This window comes from Eptesicus fuscus, chromosome 1 (assembly GCF_027574615.1).
Source record: "Eptesicus fuscus isolate TK198812 chromosome 1, DD_ASM_mEF_20220401, whole genome shotgun sequence".
Classification (NCBI taxonomy): Eukaryota; Metazoa; Chordata; class Mammalia; order Chiroptera; family Vespertilionidae; genus Eptesicus; species Eptesicus fuscus.
This window is the reverse complement of record NC_072473.1, coordinates 121,062,130-121,068,237: the sequence shown is the minus strand read 5'-3', so window position 1 is coordinate 121,068,237 and position 6,108 is coordinate 121,062,130. Positions and strand designations below refer to the sequence as shown.

The 6,108-nt window shown below is 44.5% G+C and overlaps 1 pseudogene; it reads right to left on the bottom strand.

Annotated features, from left to right (window-relative positions):
• Window positions 1–3,314: 3,314 nt before the first annotated feature.
• LOC103299291 (nuclear prelamin A recognition factor-like) lies at window positions 3,315–4,645 on the bottom strand (annotated as a pseudogene).
• Between the last annotated feature and the right edge of the window lie 1,463 nt (window positions 4,646–6,108).

Genomic DNA, 6,108 nt, shown 5'->3' with positions numbered 1-6,108 from the left:
GCGTGGCCAGATTATTATGATCTCTGAATGCATAATAATCTGGCCACTCAGTATATATATATATATATTAGAGGCCCAGTGCATGAATTCATGCATGGGTGGGGTCCAGCCAGCCTGGCCAGGGGGAGAGGACATGGGTGGTTGGCCTGACTGCCTGACATGGGCAGTTGGCCTGCCTGCCTGCTGGTCAAACTCCTGGTCGAGGGGACAATTTGCATATTAGCGTTTTATTATATAGAATATACACTGAGTGGCCAGATTATTATGCGTTCAGAGATCATAATAATATGGCCACTCAGAGACTAAAAATAAGCAATTAGCCTCTAGGCAGAAGCAACTGCCCTACCCTGTTGAGAAAAACTCTGGCCGCACCTGAGGATGATTGCCTGGGGTCAATTCAAGTTGGAATCCTATCAGTGTATAGGTAGAGGTAGTCTCTGGAGGCTTTGAGTCTTTGCCTGATCTTTAGAAGACTTTAACAGAGAGATTGACAACAATACAGTTATAATAGGGGACTTTAACACCCCACTGACTTCACTGGATATATCTTCCAGATAAAAACTTAACAAGGAAACAGTAATTCTAAAGGATCAGATAGATTTGATATTTATAGAACATTTCACCCCAAAGCAGAAGAACATACATTCTTCTCAAGTGCACATGGATTATTCACAAATATAGACTGCATATTAGGACACAAAACAAGTCTCTACAAGTTCAAGAAGATTTAAATAATATCAAGGATCTCCTCAGATCATAGTGGGATGAAATTCGAAATCAACTACAGTAAAAACACCCCAAAACATTCAAACATATGGAGGCTAAATAACATGTTATTAAACAATGAATGGGTTACCAACAAGATCAAGAGAGAAAAAAAAATCCTGGAAACAAATAAAAATGAACATACAACAACCCCAAATCTCTAGGATATAGCAAAAGCAGTCCTGAAAGGGAAGTTCATAGCACTACAGGCATAACTCAATAAACAAAAATCAGCAATAAACTATTTTACCTTACAACTTAAAGAACTAGAAAGAGACCAATAAGAAAAACCCAGAGTAATTAGAAGGAATGAGATAATAAAGATTAGAGCCGAAATAAATAACATAGAGACTAAAAAATCAATACAAAAAAAAAATCAATGAAACCAAGAGCTGGTTCTTTGAAAGGATACAAAAAATTGATAAACCATTAGCCAGACTTGTAAAAAAAAAAAAAAGAAAAAAAAGGAAAGAGGACCCAAATAAATAAAATCAGAAATGAAATTGGAAAAGTAACCACTGACACCACAGAAATACAAAGGATTATAAGAAAATACTATGAACAACTATATGCCAAAGAGCTGGACAATGAGGATGAAATGGAAAAATTCCTAGAAAAATACAATCTCTCAAAACTGAATCAGGAGGAATCAGAAAACCTGAATAGGCCAATAACAACTGATGCAATAGAAGCATTAAACAAACAAAAGCCCAGGTCTGGATAGCTCCACAGGGGAGTTTTATAAAACATTCAAAGAAGAACTAACACCTATACTCCTCAAACTATTTCAGAAAATCCAAGAGGAAGGAACACTTCCAAGCTCTTTTTATGGGGCCAGCATTATCCTAATTCAAAAACCAGATAAAGACACTACAAAGAAAAAGAATTATAAGCCAATATCCCTGATAAACATAGATGCTAAAATCCTCAACAAAATATTAGCAAATTGCATCTAGCAATATATTAGATCATACACCATGACCAAGTGAGATTTATTCCAGGGATGCAAGGCTGGTACAATACTTGCAAATCAATAAACATGATACATCACATAAACAAATTGAAAGACAAGAATCACATGATCATATCAACAGACACAGAAAAATCATTAGGCAAAATCCAATACCCATTTTTGATAAAAATCCATCAAAGTGGGAATATAGGGAGCCTATATCAACATGATAAAAGGCCACATATGACAAACCTACAGCACACATCATACTCAATGGGCAAAAACGAAAACCATTTCCCCTAAGAACAGGAACAAGACAGGGATGTCTGCTTTCATTACTCTTGTTCAACATTAGAGACCTGGTGTACGAAATTCGTGCACTGGGAGGTGGGGGGTCCCTCAGCCCAGCCTCCACCCTCTCACAGTCCAGGACCCCTCAGGGGATATCTGCCTGCTGGCATAGGCCCGTGGGGAATGGGCCTAAGCCAATAGTTGGAAATCCCTCTCGCGGTTCGGGACCCCTCGCTTCTTACTGCCTGACTGCTTGCTGCTCCTTACCACTAGGCTCGCTGCTCCTTAACGCTGCCATGGAGGCAGGAGAGGCTTCTGCCACTGCCATTGCACTCGCCAGCTGTGAGACCTATCTTTCTGTGTAGTTGTCTGTGGGTCAACTGCTCTCTTCCTTCTCACTTAGGGTGAGCAGCATGTGAGGGCAGAATGCACTGTCATGGAATGCAGAGGGCTGCCAAGAGCTGAGGGGAGTGGCCAGGCCCACGGGTGAGAGATGGACACAGAGGACGCTATCTCACCCAATTATGTGGTGGGCTAGCCTTCATCTGCCTGACTCCACCCAGGGAGGGACCGAGCAGGGTGTCCCCCTCTCCATTCTCCATCCTTCCATCTGTGACACCTGTCACCCTTGCCAGACCTCCCCCAAAGTGAGTTCAGCTCAATCCCTGAATGTAAAAGGGCAGGGTAGTGGGGGCGTCCACTCCAGTGCCCCCTGATTCCCAGCAACAGGACCTGGTCAACAGGACCTGATCTCAGCACGGTGGCCACAGCTGCAGAACATAGATCTGTTTCAAGAAAAGTTGGGAATGCAGACTTTCCTATGAGCCCCTATTCCAAAAGGTGGCAGTTTATTCACATTGTGGCAAAGACACCTTCAAGAGTAACATAAGTGGGTAAAGTCAGGGCCAAACCAGGCCATTTCCTCATCCAATCTCTCTGAGGCGCGTGAGCAGAACCAAGTCTCAGTTCTTCGCAGGACACTTCTGGGGCTTTTTTAAGCCTAAAGGACAGTAGTCTGTCTCCATTCTTGTTTTTTGGGATTTTTTCACCGTCGGATAAAAGGATGCGTACATTGGGGCAATCCTCTTGAGATACAATATTCCAGTTGCACCCATGTGACGACGACAGAGCCCCTCAGAGTGAGGGAGCCGACAGATGGGGAGTATGGAATTCTGAAAACAAAAGCGATGACAGAGATGCTAAGCCTTTCCTTCACGTGTCTGACACCCCTCTTCAGGCGGCCTCTAGGCCAGACGTCTGCTGGACCTTTACCACTTGATGTCCTTCCAGGCTGCCCTGGGCCCTGCTAGGTGGTGTGCAGGGCCACCTGGGCCCAAGGGGAGTCACCTACCTACCCCAGCCACTCCTGGTACAGCTCCTGCACATGGGCACTGGTCTCCAGGGGCCACACTGGGATGGCAGTGTAGATGCCTTCCATCTGCTGCAACAGTGCCCTGTCTGCACACCCGTCATCCACCTGGGCCTGGCCCCTGCCACTTAGTCATGCCCAGCGCAGACCAGGACCTCCACAAAGTGGCAAGGGAACTTGACTCTACAGCTTCAGGACCACTTCTGGATGTTCCGAAAGCCGTAAGCAACCTCAAAGCGTAGCAGAACCTCTCCGTCCTTTTCAAGGGTGACCTCCTGGAAGTATTTGTTCCTCAGGATGTGGTAGGTGAGCACCCCCACGTCCTCGTTGAACAGCTCCTTGGCCATGTGCCTGAAGATGTGTGCCAGGTACCCATTGGAGCTGGAACCCTCGTGAAGCCTCGTCTCCTTCTCCTTCATGTCTCCAAACAGAATGTCCATGGCAGCATAATTTGAGGCAAGGTCACTTTGCTCCATTATCTGGACAATTTCACCTGAGGTTAACATGCAGAAAGCACCCTGGGAACTATGTAAAACTGTGGGAACATCTTCTCAAAGGGCCTCCAGTTTCTTGTCATAACACGGGGACACAATGACATGGAAAATCTTGTCTGGGGACAGGTTCTGTCATCTGGCGAAGTAATCCTTCACCAGAGAGCCCATGATCTGCTGGGGAGACTTGGCCATGCAGATGTGGGGGTGATGGGGTGACCCAGCACACGCTCTGCATATTGGTCCCAGCCGGGGCAGGCGGAGGTCAGCATGGGTAGCTGGGGCTCTTCCTCACGGTGCTGGCAGTACCAACACACAAATTCCTTCTGACTTTCCAGGATGCTGAAGTCCGCAGCTATCTTCATGTCAAAACAGTGTACCCCAAGGCTTTTGAGGAAGCCGCAGAGCCTTCTGGATGCATCAGTGATACCGAGGCTGAATTTATCAGCAATATAAGGCAGAGACTAAGGACACACAGACACTGCAATCACCTTGTGCTGTGAGGTATCACATTTCTTAAGGTTCAGAACACGGAAGATGTCCTTGGCGTTCTGTTGAGAAACTTGGACTTTTTCCTCTGTGGTCACACAACTGTCACATTCCAGGCAGTCACTCAGAAATATCTTGGCATTGGCCAACTTATGGAATTCTCACTTCCCTCCGTTCTCCTGAGCCGGACTCCGGACGTTGACTGCAGCATTCTCTTGGTCATTGTTTTGTTTTGTTTTTGTTTTTTTTTTTACTACATTCCTTCTGTGTGCAGTGATCACACTTCATCTGGAGCAGGGCGGGCAGGGGCCAGCTTGAGTGACCTGGAGGAAGCACAAGATGAGCAGTCAGTCACTGCTGGTTGCCCCTGCCGCTGCTGGCAGTATCCTTTCTTCCTTGTGGAGCGTCTAGGGAGGGGAAGTGGCCACAGTGCCCGAGGCCGAGTTCCAGGAGGCCAGCAGTGCTGTCAGGATCGTGCTGGTGGCACTGGTACATTGATGCCTGTCCTGTCCTATGGAGATTGAACCTATAGGACTAATAAGGAAGCCAGTCCCCAGGTCCACCCTGCCTTCTCCACTGATTGATTGGAGGCTGAAGGCCGGGAGGAAGGACCAAGAGGCCTGCCTTGCAGCTGCTCACCAGTCCCTGCACCACTCACTCCGGTTCCCTGTTAACCATCCCCTGATCAATGGGAGCCTGAGGGCCGGGGAAGGGACCAAGCAGTCTGCCTTCTACCAGCTCACCAGTCACTGCTGCCATGGATTCATTGGAGCCTGAGGGACTCTGATTCCCCTGTTAGCCATCCCCTGATCAATGGAGCCTGAGGGCAGGGGGATGGACCAGTTGTCCATTTGGTTGTTCCGGACCCTGGATTTTTATATATTAGGATAGTACTGGAAATCCTAGCCATAGCAATCAGACAAGAAGAATAAATAAAAGGTATCCAAATTGGAAAGGAGGAAGTAAAACTCTCATTATTTGCATATTACATGATATTGTACATAGAAAACCCTAAAGACTCCACCAAAAACTACTAAATTTAATAAATGAATTTGGCAATGTAGCGGCATACAAAATTAACACCCAGAAATCTATGGCCTTTTTATACACCAATAATGAACTCACAGAAAGAGAAACTAAAAAACAATCCCATTCACCATTGCAACAAAAATTTAAGATACTTAGGACTAAACTTAACCAAAGAGGTAAAAGACCTATACTGAGAAAACTACAGGACATTGAAAAAAGAGACAGAAGAAGATATAAACAAGGGGAAGAATATACCAGGTTCATGGATTGGTAGAATCAACATCATTAAAATATCCATACTACCCAAGACAATCTAAAGATTCAATACAATTCCTATTAAAATACCAATGGTATATGGGAGTTGGCTGGGAGACGTCAATGGGGGGGGGAAGGAAATATATGTAATATTTTGAAAAATATTTTTTTAAAGTTAAAATGATAAATAAAATAAAATTATGATTTTACTTATTGATTGATATTTCTTCTGCTAGATAACAACCTTCTCATGAGATAAGTTTGGCCAGGTGCTATAAGTATTCTATTAGTTTATGAGGATTTTGTAAGTATTTTAGTCTATGAGAAGAGAAATGAAACTGCTACCTTCTTTTAAGCATTCATCTATTTTGGTTTGGTGTCATCTATGTGGGTTCTTCTCTTAATTGTCTAATTTTTTCTTTTAATGTTATTCATAGTCAACACTTTATTTACATATTTCATAAGGT